This window comes from Schistocerca cancellata, chromosome 3 (genome assembly GCF_023864275.1).
Source record: "Schistocerca cancellata isolate TAMUIC-IGC-003103 chromosome 3, iqSchCanc2.1, whole genome shotgun sequence".
Taxonomy (NCBI): Eukaryota; Metazoa; Arthropoda; class Insecta; order Orthoptera; family Acrididae; genus Schistocerca; species Schistocerca cancellata.
In genome coordinates this window covers 194,080,271-194,097,675 of record NC_064628.1, presented here as the reverse complement: position 1 = coordinate 194,097,675, position 17,405 = coordinate 194,080,271, and positions in this window count along the sequence as shown.

The window sequence follows — 17,405 nt, the reverse complement described above, 5'->3', positions numbered from 1 at the left end:
ACATTGTCTTTATCTTCACAGCTCGTCACGCTATCACCTACATCACTAGGTAATTTGAGGGTTGGGGCTTATTACAATGTTTTTCTTATAAATGATGGTGCACCACTCTGTTAAGTTTTCCCGTAGTAATGTAATTGTCATAGCAACTGAATGTTTCTACTATAATTAACAGGTGAAAGCGCTTGCCTGTCAAGTAAGAACCGAACCTCGTGCCACAAAACTGGGCAATACACCCGTGTGAAATTCGCTGCTGCATAAAGTCTGAGTAAACTCGACGGGCACAGAGTCGACGTCCACATCCAATTGACAACACCGGACACGACCGTTTCAGACACGTGGGAGGCTCCTCTGAATATTTGGGTCGTAGTTAATGATATTGTCGCAGTCGCCCTGTTTATGTATCTCAGAATCTACATCTCAAATTCACACAAAGCCGGTTAACAGAATTATCCAGTGACGACATGGCGCATAGTGTAACTAATCAAAATTCAGAGGTCTAGATTACATCAGAGGTGTATATTACATTTAGACTGACTAATACACTGACGGAAAAAAAGTCGCAACTCCCAAAAATAATTAATGTAGAGTGATGAGATATGGGGAAAGGATTTGACTAGGTGACATATTTAAGTGATTAACAAGCAAGATCACACGTGAAGTGTGAGATAAGCCACTGCAAATGTGAAATGTCCGTACATTAATAACCGCTTTAACCCCCAGAATGGAAACGTACATGCATTGTGCAGTGCAGGTCCCGAATGTCAGTTTGTAGGATCGAGGTCCATGCCTGTTACCTTAGTCTGTCAATACAAGGATGTTTGTTGCTGGTTGTGTATGGCGCTGGAGTAGCCGTTTGATGGAGTCCCATATTAGCTGGACTGGAGACAGATCTGGTGAAGGAGCAGGACAAGACAACATGTCTTGGGTTACAGCAGCGGTATGAAAACATCCGCTCGAATGCTGATGAGGAAAGGCAGCACTACAGATCGAATCCCAGACTGACGTACATGGGATAACTACTAGAGTGCTCCTGCTGTCATACGACGTCACACTCCAAACCTTAGCTCCAGGTGTAGTCTAGTGTTTCTAGCACACAGACAGTTTGGTTCCAGGCTTTCAATTACGCCTACATCTAACCAACACATGGCCACTACTGTCGCCGAGACAGCGCCAGTTTTCATCAGAAAAAACAACAAACCTCCAACTTCACACCCAATGAGGTCTCGCTTGTCACCATTGAAGTCGCAATTCGCGATGATTTGAAGTCAGTGGAACGCACACTAAAGCACATTTGGCTCGGCGCAGTCTTTGAAGTAACCTATTTGTAACAGTCCGAGGTCTCATTGTGCTTTCAACTGCTTCTGCAATTACTACCGTAGATGCAGTACGATACGCCGACGCCATACGGGAGGCAAGACAGTCTCCCCTCTCGGTAGTGCCACATGGCCGTCGGGTGGCGGCTCTTCACTCGCGTCACCACCGCTTCCAGCAGTCATGTACAGTGGCTACATTCCGGCCAGATCTCGCCAACAGTTTCACGGGTGGAACAACGAGCTTCTCGTAGCCGTATTTCACGACCTCGTTCAAACACACTGACGTACTGATAATGGCGTCTTTTTCACCTTACAAGCCCACTACGTCCAGTCTCAAAGGTAACTAACGCTCAAGACGATTACAGCTTATATTTAAAGAAAACATTTATTGCATCCTCATAGTGGCGCTACTGACTCCACTCTTATGCGATTGGTGCTGAATCGGTATAGATGTCAGCTTTCAGATGTAGAAATGCACCTACCATTTATAATTTTTCGTTTATATCGCAGAACTCCATCGTGGTGTGCCATATTTTCACAATAAATTATTAAGAAATGTTGTCCCACGATGTCATGACATATATGTGCATATGTTAGTATATACAGGGTGGTCCACTGATCGTGACCGGGCCAAATATCTCACTAAATAAGCGCGAAACGAAAAAACTACAAAGAACGAAACTTGTCTAGCTTGAAGGGGGAAACCAGATGGCGCTATGGTTGGCCCGCTACATGGCGCTTCCATAAGTATATCAACTGCGTTTTTTTAAAAATAGGAACCCCCATTTTTTATTACATATTCGTGTACTACGTAAAGAAATATGAATGTTTTAGTTCGACCACTTTTTTCACTTTGTGACAGATAGCGCTGTAATAGCCAAACACATATGGCTCGCAATGTTAGACGAACAGCTGGTAACAGGTAGGTTTTTTTATATTAAAATACAGAAAGTAGGTACGTTTGAACATTTTATTTCGGTTGTTCCAATGTGATACATGTACCTTTGTGAACATATCATTTCTGAGAACGCATGCTGTTACAGCGGGATTACCTGTAAATACCAGATTAATGCAATAAACACTCAAAATGATGTTCTTCAACCTCAATGCATTTGGCAATAAGTGTAACGACATTCCTCTCAACAGCGAGCAGTTTTCCTTACGTAACGTTCGCACATGCATTGACAATGTGCTGACGGATGTTGTTAGGCGTTCTCGGTGGATCACGATAGCAAATATCTTCCAAATTTTCCCACAGAAAGAAATCCGGGGACGTCAGATCCGGCGAACATGTGGGCCATTGTATGGTGCTTCGACGACCAGTCCACCTGTCATGAAATATGCTATTCAATACCGCTTCAACCGCACGCGAGGTATGTGCCGGACGTCCATCATATTGAAAGTACATCGCCATTCTGTCATGCACTGAAACATCTTGTAGGAACATCGGTAGAACATTACATAGGAAATCAGCATACATTGCTCCATTTAGATTGCCACCGATAAAATGGGGGACAGTTATTCCACCTCCCATAATGCCGCACCATGCATTAACCCCAGGTCACTGATGTTCCACTTGTCTCAGCCATCGTGGATTTTCCGTTGCCCAATAGTGCCTATTATGCCGGTTTACGTTACCGCTGGTGAATGTCGCTTCGTCGCTAAATAGAACGCGTGCAAAAAATCTGTCATCATCCCGTAATTTCTCTTGTGCCCAGAGGCAGAATTGTACACGACGTTCGAAGTCGTCGCCAGGCAATTCCTGGTGCATAGAAATATGGTACGGGTGCAATCGATGTTGATGTAGCATTGCCAACACTGACGTTTTGTCCCGCAATTTGTATCCTACTGGTGCGCGGATTAGCCGCGACAGCAGCTAAAACACCTACTTAGGCATCATCATTTGTTGCAGGTCGTGGTTGACGTTTCACGTGTGGCTGAACACTTCCTGTTTCCTTAAATAAGGTAACTATCCGGCGAACGGTCCGGACACTTAGATGATGTCGTCCAGGATACCGAGCAGCGTACATAGCACACGTCCGTTGGGCATTTTGATCACAATAGCCATACATCAACACGATATCGTCCTTTTCCGCAATTGGCAAATGGTCCATTGTAACACGGGTAATGTATCACGAAGCAAATACCGTCCGCACTGGCGGAATATTACGTGATACCATGTACTTATACGTTTGTGACTACTACAGAACCATCAATCACAAAGCGAAAAAAGTGGTCCAACTAAGATATTCATATTTCTTTACGTACTACACGAATATGTAATGAAAATGTTGGTTCCTATTTTTAAAAAAAAAAAACGCTGTTGATAGCCGTTTGACCTATGGCAGAGCCATCTAGCTGGCTAACCATAGCGCCATTTGGTTTCCCCCTTCAAGTAGACTAATTTCGTTCTTTGTAGTGTTTTCGTTTGATGCTTATTTCATGAGATATTTGGCCCGGTGACTATTAATGGACCACCCTGTATTTTCGATCTACAGTCTGCAGTACACAGTTCAGTAAATTCATATGCTCAAAAGCTTGTACAGGAAATGTGAATTTCACCGATAATGAAAAGCAATGTCTCCAATTTTTTATGTGAAAACTCTTAAATCTTTTTAAACAAAACTTACTTATTCTTAATGTATACATATTTATTTCTGAATATAGTCACCGTGACGACGAACACATTTTCCCCAACGCGAGACCAGTTTGTTGACACCGTCACTGTAGAATATTTGAATTTGTTAAGGGAGCCAAAACCTCTCCTCATCACTACCAAATTTAAGTTCTCGAAGGTGATCTTTAAGTTTTAGAAACAGGTAGAAATTGGATGGTGCCAAGTCTGGGAAGATGATCGATGACAGTGAACTGAAGGCGTCGGATTTCTGCAGATGTCGCAGGAAGGAGACGGTGCTTCATGTGTGGACGAAATCTTCCAATTCGTACTTAAGTTTTCTAAGTGTCTGAGACTAGCGTGTAGAGTTTACGGTGGAGGCTTTAGCCATGAATTCCACATCTTGAACATCCCACAACACTGCGAGCATGACATTACTTGCTGACGCCATAGTCAAGAACTTACTGGCATCGGTAATCGTTTTTGGCGAAGCTCTGTGGATGTCATCTTGTTTTTGAAGTCAAATTAGTGAATGCAGCTTTCATTACCTGCCCAATGTTGTTAAGAAACCCTTATTCTTACTGTAGCCGGCCGCTGTGGATGAGTGGTTCTAGGCGTTTCAGTCGGGAACCGCGCTGCTGCTACGGTTGCCGGTTCGAATCCTGCCTTGGGCATCTGTGTGTGTAATGTCCTTAGGTTAGTTAGGTTTAAGTAGTTCTAAGTCTAGGGGACTGATGACCTCAGATGTTAAGTCCCATAGTGCTTAGAGCCATTTGAACCATTTTGAACTCCTACTGTCAAAACACAAAGGAAATTGTTGATAAATGTTCAATCTCCTCTGTTTCATGTATGGACTGAGCATTCAAGGCAGTTACAGTACATACAGTTTTGTGTACCGCAGTACTACAGTGACAGCCTCTAGACGCTCTCCTAATAAGAGACACGTACTACAAAGGTGTGTCTATACGATTATTTTCTCTGAAGAGTTCATCGACACGATTCCGATGAGTTCCGAGCTCTGTCACACAGGTTGAGATTAGCATCAACGTGTTCTTCATTACGAGCACGAACCCCCTGACGTCGTACACTACTGATGTCAGTTCAAATATCACCATACACAACTATCCCTCTTCCATTGATTTCAATCGGCGGCACGTTTTCTGCTGTGAGAATCCCTATTGCAGCACAGGGTTTCTCAGGCACCGGCTTAATTGCGTTATACACAATCACGTTAAACGCTACCACATGGAGCCTTCTGGTGGCAGAGGGTAGCCACGTACGTCAGCGAAGCAGGAAAGTTGACTTTGTTACTTGCATGACATGTGATACCCCAACCGAAATGAAAGGGTACCGTAGCGAGATATGATGAATGACCGAAAACGTGCAAGGAGTTTCGCAGTAAAAGGCATATATACCATAAGCAGGTAATCTCTCCTCTAAAACACTCACTCTCTCACTTATACAAACACACACATACACACACACACACACACACACACACACACACACACACACACACACAGTACGAAATGAATCGTCGAGTTGGCAAACAAATATTCAGTACGTTTAACTTTCGGTCGCTGCAGTAACTCACGGTAGTAAAAGTATCCTCATTGTAAGTGCATAATTAAAACCATTTACAAACAAATCTTACAACAAATCTTTACAACAAACGGGGAAGATCAGTTTGGATTCTGTAGAAATGTTGGAACACGTGAGGCAATACTGACCTTACGACTTATCTTGGAAGAAAGATTAAGAAAACGCAAACCTACGTTTCTAGCATTTGTAGACTTAGAGAAAGCTTTTGACAATGTTGACTGGAATACTCTCTTTCAAATTCTGAAGGTGGTAGGGGTAAAATACAGGGAGCGAAAGGCTATTTACAATTTGTACAGAAACCAGATGGCAGTTATAAGAGTCGAGGGGCATGAAAGGGAAGCAGTGGTTGGGAAAGGAGTGAGACAGGGTTGTAGCCTCTCCCCGATGTTATTCAATCTGTATATTGAGCAAGCAGTAAAGGAAACAAAAGAAAAATTCGGAATAGGTATTAAAATTCATGGAGAAGAAATAAAAACTTTGAGGTTCGCCGATGACATTGTAATTCTGTCAGAGTCAGCAAAGGACTTGGAAGAGCAGTTGAACGGAATGGACAGTGTCTTGAAAGGAGGATATAAGATGAACATCAACAAAAGCAAAACGAGGATAATGGAATGTAGTCAAATTAAGTCGGGTGATGCTGAGGGAATTAGATTAGGAAATGAGACACTTAAAGTAGTAAAGGAGTTTTGCTATTTAGGGAGTAAAATAACCGATGATGGTCGAAGTAGAGAGGATATAAAATGTAGACTGGCATTGGCAAAGAAAGCGTTTCTCAAGAAGAGAAATTTGTTAACATCGAATATAGATTTAGGTGTCAGGAAGTCGTTTCTGAAAGTATTTGTATGGAGTGTAGCCATGTATGGAAGTGAGACATGGACGATAACTAGTTTGGACAAGAAGAGAATAGAAGCTTTCGAAATGTGGTGCTACAGAAGAATGCTGAAGATAAGGTGGGTAGATCACGTAACTAATGAGGAGGTATTGAATAGGATTGGGGAGAAGAGAAGTTTGTGGCACAACTTGACTAGAAGAAGGGATCGGTTGGTAGGACATGTTCTGAGGCATCGAGGGATCACAAATTTAGCATTGGAGGGCAGCGTGGAGGGTAAAAATCGGAGACCAAGAGATCAATACACTAAGCAGATTCAGAAGGATGTAGGTTGCAGTAGGTACTGGGAGATGAAGAAGCTTGCACAGGATAGAGTAGCATGGAGAGCTGCATCAAACCAGTCTCAGGACTGAAGACCACAACAACAACAACAACAAACAATTAATATAGAAATTAGTTTCACATTATATGAAACGACATATAAAGGGCTTATTTCAATAGTGGTACAAGTCCATTTTTGTTCATTCTTAGATACAGATTCCTAAAGTTAAATGAGCGCAGAAAAATCGGCAGTTGAGAAACCAGAAATATTCAGGTATATATACTTGAGTATTTCTGGTATCTCAACTGCAGATTTTTCAGCGCTCATTTAACTTTCAGACTCTGTATCTCAGAATGAACAAAAATGGACTAGTACCACTATTGAAATAAGCCCTTCATATAACAATGGGAAACAGTTTTTGATGCTAAAATTAACGTTTCTCTGAAATCGTTATAGACTGCTGCACAAGTATTCAGAAGATGCCGCATATAAACTGTGGTTTGTCATTAATACTTAAGTATTTGTTGTTTATCTGTTTTACTTGAAGATATATGTATTTCAAAGGAGTCTTTAATACATTCTTTTCATATATACAACGTACTCTAACACTGATAACACAGGAAATAGTCAAAAATCTGCTTCCTCATTCACAATCTTGGCAGTACGCGGTAAAAATGTAGTAGATTACATCTTGTACCATTTTCATGAAACATATGTTATCAGCACGTACTGTAATTACCTCCAGTAAGTATTTCGCCAAGTGAGCAGGCGATGCAGTGGTTCAAATGCAGTCGACCGTGACTTGCTATTAGCCCTAGATATTGCCACCGTCAAAATTGATACCTTATGCAGTTAGCACGCTCAAATGCACTCCAAACAATAAAAGTTACCGGACTGCTTCAAGGAAGAAGAAGGTGGGAGAAAGAGAGAATGGAGAGAGAGGGAGTAGTTGCAACGCTTCTTACGAATGGTGACATAATTTTTGGCAGTTTAAGGTAACCCATCTCGAGACCTTTGAATTATAAATTAAAAAGAACCTTATGGTAACTGAAACAACAGGGAATGGTATTGACTATATACAGTCAAACCATATTTTTCTTTGACGAAAAACACTTGGACAGACCCTATAATGTTTGTTTCGAAGCTCAAGATTGAGCGTAGAAAAATATACGAATTTAAGTTATCGTCCACCTTTTATCAACGTTAATACTTCCAAAGCAGTGAAATTGTAATTTAAACGTAAGACATACGAAATGAGCATTGTATTCGTACTACAATCAAGACATCATATTACAGTATTTTTAATAAAATCAGGTTCGATTCAACGCCCACGTGATACAAGTGCTCATTTGGGGCTCCAGATATGTAATCCTCAGTGACACATACAGGGCATCACTGACACAGGAATTTAATCAGACAGATTGAACTATATAATTGTTAAACAGCTTTACGATAAAGTTGACAATAAAGACTTGAAGAATAACTGTATTATGCTGAAACTATTTACGAAGCATATCGCAGACTGGATTCCAGAAGGTTTGTTCGACTGAAAAGGCTATTTATACTCTCACCCACAAAATATTACAAGCTTTAAATAGTAAAATATCGCCGGATGGTATTCCTTGTTATCCTTCCAAGGCGTTTGCCTCTGTACATCATGTTACACTCTTAGAGAAACTTAACTTTTATGGAATGCAAAAAGGTGTGTAAATAATTCAACCCACACTAGAAAGGTAGAAAATTTAGATATGTGGACAGAAATCAGAAGTGGCGTCAGACAGAATTAAATTTTGGATCAACTTCTTTTGTTACCTACGTGAATTATCTTCTACTTAACATTACACAAGCAGAATTTGTACTGGCTGCGATCGTACGGGACGTATGGGAATGTGCATTTGGTGTGGACGACAAAGTAAAATATAATCTCTCTCATGAACTCGCCAAAAATCAATGCTCTAAGCGGTTCACAAGTTCCGCATCGCTTCGGAGCCCCCACGTCCTACTGCAACATAAGATTTGCCCACACATTACACAGCATAAACAATTCAATGGGCCCTGAAACTGTCATTGGACATAGAAGTTTGGCTACGTTTCGTCTACGGGGCGCCAAGTCACATTTGTCGCAGTGTACCCACTGTTCCACAACAATATTTAATATAAATGCAGGCAAGATTTGCTACGAAAAAATCACGTAAGCAGTCATGCATTTTTTTCTTAGTTTCACAAATTTGAATTTATTTTCTGTCATAAAATAGAAAAGTCGAAAGTCACATTTCACAATAAATTAATTTTAGAGCCTGACTCAGTTCCTTAACATTTACGAGGCGATTGGAAAAACAACGATTAAGTACGTGAGTTATTTTTCGAAAACGGTTTCAGTTCCACAGTACAATACAGCAAACTATAAATTCCACGAAGGCTTCACACTGAAACCTTATAAGTTGGGCTTGTGTCTCACGCAACCCGAAGAGTAATAAGTTCATCAGATGCTGAAAAATATCTACGTCCGAAAGTAGGAACTCTGAATAATTCACACACTGTAACTAACCGCTATTTCACCGCTCATCAGATAAAACTTTCTCCTAGCACAGTCTGTCCGCCTCCAATGGCGTCCGAACGTAGACTGCATCCAGATTGCCGCTGTTCAGCCAGGAAACCTCGGCCAAGCAAGTTAGTTAAACTACTGAATGTGAAAATTGCTGAATTCTAAATTTTAACCTGTTATACACATGTGATACATCAAATCACACGGAAATCTTCCAAAAAATATTATACTATTATCAGTTTTCTTTTATCTACCATATTTGATTTGTAAAAATAATGCTTTCCCTCCGTTTTCGGATTTACAAGTGTAAATATTAACAAGCAGTTTAAATTACACTTTTTCAGTCTCTCATTTAAATATGAAATACTTGACTGATTTCAGCAAATCTACTGTCACATTGCAATATAGGTATACTATATGTATTCGTAGGCACTTCGTTTGTTGAAATCGCATAATGCGTTCCCGAGATTTTACAGTTCATGAATTATTTGTAACATTTAACCTACAATAACTTGGAAACTAATGCGGATATCAAAGGCGCGTTCTCACAGGCGCAATCGTCCATCTTTTTCACTTAAAATTAGTGTACTGGTTCTTCAGTGACTCAAATTGTTCAACATTTATTGATTTTGGGGAAGGTTCAGTTTTGCACTGGATGCTAAAAGCGGCCGAGATAGAGGAGAAGCTATTGTGTTGCCCAACAGGAAAGTTTTCCCGGTAAAGCATCACCTTAGCTGACAGTCGAAGTCCACAGAGTGAAACTGGCCCTGCGCTTGCTCCTGTCAAGTTGATTTCAACTATCAACACGAATATAGCCTGATCTTTGTCGCCGCCTGTGCGTCCCCCGCCGCGTGTTTGTGACTCAATGAAGTGCCTCAGGCTGTCGTGGTACAATACCACCACTTACTCCACCAACATAGTGAATCGTGTCACAAGCAGCACTAACCCCTGTACTGGATTATTAGAAATAACTTACCCCAAACAACTGTAAATCGAAAACCAAAAGAACTTAACTAAATGAATCTATGACTGAACTTATGCGACAGCACTTTCTACCTTAGTCTAATCATAATTATCCTTAACAGATATGAATAACATTATACTATCCGTCAAATAATAAATGAAAAAATTTAATGTCCATGGACAAGTTCAGCCATCAGTTATACGTCTCACTCTTACTTTTTTCTTTGACTTTAAATGTTCTGCGCAAATACTACCCAACAACACAACACCTTTCGTGGTCTTCATATGTTTCTCATCGTAACTTTGATGCAGTTTATGCCTCTTGTGCAATTTTACGAGCTCTCCTGCCAGCCAGTTGACATGACAACAGGAAGAAACAAAAATCCTATCAGACTTAGCACAATCAGGGCGAAAACTAACACAGACAATCAGATGATCATGTCCGTAAGAAATGCATGCTAGGTCCAGATTTTTCATTCTGGTAGTAAAAATGTGTTCTATTCAAGGACAGAAGGCTCATATCATTGCAGCTATACAACGCAGAGACAAAGTTTCTCCAACCAAAGTGAAATGAAAATGTGATATGGTTGTCTCAGAAATCTAGACACATGACTAGTTTCATGGTAGTTGTGAGCTACAAAATTGGCTACTCGTTCTACAAATATTAACTGCTGTTCATTACTATTTGACTTAAATTTTATGCACATGAATAAAAGTAAGAAATGATAAATATTTCCTCACACAACATAGTACACAGTTTCATTCTAGCCTTACTGAACGAAGTAATCCACGAACAAATAAATAAAGAATTGTATTCCACAAAAACTATTTTCATCAATTCAGATATCTTATGATACACTATTTCTATCCTGTCCTCTGACCAACCAGTTCTATCTGAACTACGAACTTCACCCCCTTGCACTAAAAGGAATCTTGATGTACGACCAAAATAGCCTTCTAAACAATAATGCATGTCTTTGTGACCTTCCAAAATAACAACAAGTAAAATTTCATCCACAGAGCTCGTCAACCTTCTGCCATATCCTATCATACTCATGTTTTGCGCAGTGACCACAACTGCTGTAGCTTGAAGCACACCAGTCTACTATCTGTACTTCACATTTGTTACTCCACAGCTCTCATCCCCCGATGTATGTATTCCCTACTAAATTCTTAATTCTAGGTTATGCAGTAAACATTACCCCTTAAAGAAAACAACAAATTCCCATTCCAAAATTGCCGTTACAAAATTCCTAAGCTAAGCACACACATATACACTAAAGTGACCACAAAAAAATTTAGGTAACATACACATGACAAAATAACCCCCAGAAAATTAATCGAAGTTTGTACAACGTAAAAAGTATATATTTCATATCATCAAAATTGTGTACAAATCATTAGATTGGCAATTTGCACACCCACAGCACAGTCACATTCCTGATTGAGTAATGAAAATCCGTTACCTTCCCTGGTTGTACTGGAAATATATCTCTGTTTCTAATTAATAACTGACATAATTCTGACTTCTTAGTTTCAGGCATCCCCTTAATGTTACTTATTTTAGTTCTTATCTCCCCTCAACCTCCTCTTCATCCATTGAGCTGTGAGCACATGCAAACTAGCGACTAAATGATCACTTTTAAGTTTTACACTTTTCCACCCTCAGCAGTATTAAGTTTTAGCACCTGAACCTTACAGTCTACATATGCCTCATAGTTACTCAAAAAATCAATCTCAAACATTACATTCAGACTCAAATGTGCGACCTCCACAAATGCATGACTAAAATTTTGTATCAATAATTACACCTAATATCACTTCCTTCCTTATTGGAATACTGTAATTTCCTTTACCACTTTTAATTCTTAACCCCGCGAATATTTATTATTACTATTTTTATTTTCTCAAGGAAAGGACAGGTACTTTATTTCAGTTTATGTAGTAATGTGTAACATCACCTACAACTTTAATCTTGGCACAATTCAATGCGCCTTTAACCCATATAGACACAGACTCTGATTCATTTACCTTATGACGATTCCTTGTCCTAAGAACCAATCGTATTGTATCCATATAGTAAGGTGAACTACGATCTCTACTATACACTTCACATATCGGGAATGTACGATAAGCAATAACTTCACGGCTGTTAAATGTCTCCACCCCTTATACAGTCTCCACTTTACCACCATGAACTAGAGCCACAGTTACCCAAGCACTACCATGAGCACTACTATCAGCATTAGTAAGTGTACAATTCAGTATGCATCCACAAAACATTGAAGGACAAAGAAGAATAACTTGCACACCCACTCCGCTCTTCGTAGTAATAGATACATTAACAACAGCTTTATACACCGTAACGTATGAACACCTTATTCTCCTAAAATAACGCGTCATAACTGTTCTGTGTTGATGCTGTTGCACGTGCGGCTGCAGGACGACTGACGCCATCTTACCACAAATGTCACTTAAATAGCTGCCAGTTATCAGACCGCAACTTTCATCCACCAGCAGCGAGCCGAGTCCCTTATCAACTTCAGGTCTAGGTATTTTAGCAAGGCCGGGGCCTAGTAAAACTAGAGGCCCTGGTTCCAGCAACAGTCCAGCACGCGCACAGATACTACACTACTGGCCGTTAGAGAAATGCAGATGATAAACGGGTATTCATTGGACAAATATATTATACTAGAACCGACATGTGATTACATTTTCACGGAATGAGGGTGCATAGATCCTGAGAAATCTGTACCCAGAACAACCACCTCTAGCCGTAATAACGGCCTTGATATGCCTGGGCAAGGAGTCAGACATAGCTTGGATGGTGTGTACAGGTACAGCTGCCCATGCATCTTCAACACGATACCATAGTTCATCAACAGTAGTGACTGGCTTATTGTGACGAGCCAGTTGCTCGGCCACCATTGACCAGGCGTTTTCAATTGGTGAGAGATCTGGAGAATGTGCTGGCCAGGGCAGCAGTCTAACATCTTCTGTATCGAGAAAGGCCCGTACAGGATCTGCAACATACGGTCGTGCATTATCCTGCTGAAATGTAGGGTTTTGCAGGGATCGAATGAAGGGTAGAGCCACGGGTCGTAACATATCTGAAATAATACGTCCACAGTTAAAAGTGCCGACAATGCGAACAGGACGTGATTGAGACGTGTAACCAATGGCACCCCATACCATCACACCGGGAGGTACACCAGTATGGCGACGACGAATATGGGCTTCCAATGTGCGTTCTCCGCGATGTCGCCAAACACGCTTGCGACTATCATGATGCTGTAAGCAGAACCTGGATTCATCCGAAAAAGCCTTTCGTGCACCCAGGTTCGTCGATGGGTACACCACCGCAGGCGCTCCTGTCTGTGCTGCAGCGTCAAGGGTAACCGCAGTCATGGTGTCCGAGCTGATAGTCCATGCTGCTGCAAACGTCGTCGATTTGTTCGTGCAGACGGTTGTTGTCTTGCAAACGTCGCCATCTGTTGACTCAGGGATCGAGACGTGGCTGCACGATCCGTTACAGCCATGCGGATAAGATGCCTGACATCTCGACTGCTAGTGATACGAGGCCGTTGGGATCCAGCACGGCGTCCCGTATTACCCTCCTGAACCAACCGATTCCATATTCCTCTAACAATCATTGGTTCTCGACGAACGCGAGCAGCAGTGTCGCGGTACGATAAACAGCAATCGCGATAGGCTACAGTCCGATCTTTATGAAAGTCGGAAACGTGATGGTACGCATTTCTCCTCCTTACACGAGGCATCACAACCAAGTTTCACCAGGCAACGCCGGTCAACTGCTGTTTGTATATGAGAAACCGGTTGGAAACTTTCCTCATGTCAGCACGTTGTAGGTGTCGCCACCGGCGCCAAGCTTGTGTGAATGCTCTGAAAAGCTAATCATTTGCATATCACAGCATGGTCTTCCTCTCGGTTAAATTTTGCGTCTGTAGCACGTTATCCACGTGGTGTAGCAATTTTAATGGCCAGTAGTGTAGCATATCGAAGATACATATCGTAGCAACTGGCAGCAAATGAATGCTACGTTAGCACATTTCCCCCCATTTCCATGGGTCGCCCCTCTGAGATGTCAGTGTCTGTTAGTGAATCAGTATCTGGATGACTTGAGATGGGTCATTTACCATGACCCAATAGGTTTCTTATTTGCGGTCGTTTAAAATTTATTATTATTTTCTTTTACTTTCTCATGGAAAGGACAGCTATTTTACTTCAGTTTCTATAGTAACGTGTTACATCAACCACAACTTTAATGAAAATTCTACAACTTTAATCTTGGCGCAGTTCAGTACACCTTTAACGCATACAGACACACACTGTGATTCACTTACTTTACGACGATTCCTTGTCCTAAGAACCAGCGGCATTGTAGACATATAGTAAGATGAACCACTATCTCTGTTATACACTAGACATATCGGAAATGGTCGATAAGCAATAAATTCGCGACTGTTAAAAATCTCCAGCCCTTATACAGACTCCATTTTACCACCAAGAACTAGAGCCACAGTTACCAACCATTAACATGTGTAGTATTATCAGCAATAGTAAGTGTAAAATTCAGTACGCATCCACAAAACACTGATGGACCATGAAGGATAACTTGCGCACCCACTCCGCTCTTCGTAGTAATAGATACATTATTAATAGCTTGGTACACTGCCAGGCGCGAACGCCTCCTTCTCCTAAAATAGCGCGTTTCACGATCATAATAATTACCACCACTATTAGCATACAAATAATTAGTGGGATGTACTTTACACTTCTTTTCAAGGTCACCAGGTGAAAGTTTACCAGATATTGCATTACTCAAAGAAAATACATTCTTAGGACTGAAATAATGATTAAAGGCAAACTTTGTGCAATTATTAGCTCGCCTCGATTTAACATTCAAACTTGAATACTGCCTCATAGAAGGTGCAGTAATACCTGGTTTCCTATGCATTATATTATGCATGACATTAGTGCTCTTCCGTGACACAATCTGCCTAAAATTGCAGTTTTCTGATTCTTGATGTGTTTTTAAATACTCTCTGCCACCTCACGAATAGATCTTCCAGTGTCCATCACAGCAGTTTCACAAACCCCTTTCACTTCAGTATTTACTATTGACTGTACTTTTTCAATAAAATCACGTTTCAATTCAGTTTCAGCTAACAGGTGCTCCTCCATCTCATGTATACAAACTTTAGTCATTGTACATATTTACTCTTCATTAAAGGGTTCTACATCATCATCCCCTACAAATATTGCTTCAAAAGCAAACAACCCTAGCTTCAAGACAAACCTATTTTTCTCTTCCTCCCGCACCTCTGCCACACCTGATGGTGGACTTTAGCAAAGTCAGTCCACTCATCAGTATCATATTCACAGTCACCCTTCCCCATCCCTTTAATATTTAAATCATTTTCTTCTAAAACCAACTGATGTTTATAGCTAGAAATGAGGAATATTTTAATTTCATTCCCATCCTGACCACTACCTCTAATTAAACCATTACATTCTGGATCATCGCTGCGTATACTGCCTTTTCCTATCATGAACACACGTCTCACCTACTAACTAAAAATCTTTATCCGCACTGAATATATCTTTAATTGGAATTTCGTACTGATGGTTCCCTTCATTTAATTCCCTAATTTGCTTAGGATAATCATGTTAGCTTAGCTCTCAGTACTCAGGTACGAACTTCTAAAAGCACTTGTCCCTGGCTACCCAATCATTCATATCAAAATAACGTTCTCTTTAATTCTCCAAGCTTCCTCAAGTAAATGTGCCTGCTCCACTTTCTCATGCAACCGTATGAAACAGAAATTATGTCACTGGATTCATTAGAACTACTCACAGCATCCGTCACAACATTATCCTCTGCAGCCCTATTCGGCACATCATAACCACTATCAATATAAACATTTAATTGGGACACCAGCCTTCTGATCACTGTCTCGTTCCCACCATTAAATCATACACATTCCTCCACATCTGCTACCATAACAAGGCTAGAAACAGGCACTACTGCCTTCACATAAATAACATCACCTTCCACTGGAGTAGTCCCATTCAGCCACCTCAATGTCTTCCATGTCTTCATCCATAAACTCATTCTCTTACTCACAGCACACATTCATTTTATCCAGTTGCACAGCTGATACATTTCCATTATTTAACATTGCTGCCACGCCAAAAACTATTTATTTCACTACTTACCCCTTGTGATTCCTTTCATTGAGCAAACCTCCAACATTAATTTACACCTCTTGATTCCTGAGTTTTCTGTTATCACTTTTTTCAGTAAGATCTCCTCTCATCATAGTGATTAAACCACTCGTCCCCCTCCAAAATAGCTAACCTTGGCCAAGGGTGTCCTCCATATCACATGTCCTTTCCTCCCTTACTGCATTACTTACATATTTCTTTTGAAACCAGCCTTAATTTTTCTCATAGGTATTTTCCTGTTGCCTGATCCTGTTTCTGTCATTGTGTCTTGTTCCAAATCAGACTCAAGTGAGAACATAGCCTAGTTTAAAGAATTCTGTTCCTGTTATCCTCTATTACTCATCTCCGCTCTCCTATCTATCTTCCTAGACTGGCCTTTGCTCTTTCTGGTAGTCATTCCTCCCTGGACGCCGCCAGTTCCTATTTTCATCGTTTTATGTTCCTCTGTTTTCTCTCGAATTTCCAATTTGCTTTCTATCCATATTTCCGTTCTAGCTCCAGTTTTCACTCCGATTTTTATTTGTGTTTGAATTTTGGAAAATTGTTACCTCAACTTACATTGTTCCTTTTCTCCCCATGCTCCCTTTGATTATTTCCTGTATCTTTACCCCCTGAGCCTGGCTTATAGCACATTTCCTGATCTATCCTTTCAATGAAATCTAAAGAGTTTTCAATACAATCATTGGGGCAGTGTACAAGTTGCCACTGCAAATTCTCTGGCAATCTCCTTTTCAAAGTAGAGTTCAGTTAACATCCCTCAATGATCTGTCTAAATATACTGTTCCTTAATTCTTCCTGACAAAATTCCCTTATTGATTATTTAGCATCGTTATACACTGTTCCATTTATAAATTCATTATGTAGCCTACTCTGCTTTGCTTGGTCTATTATCTATTTAAAAACATTTGTTCAAATAGTTCATATGAGGTGAACTGTTCAGCAAACTGATTTGCCTACGTCAGAGCAGA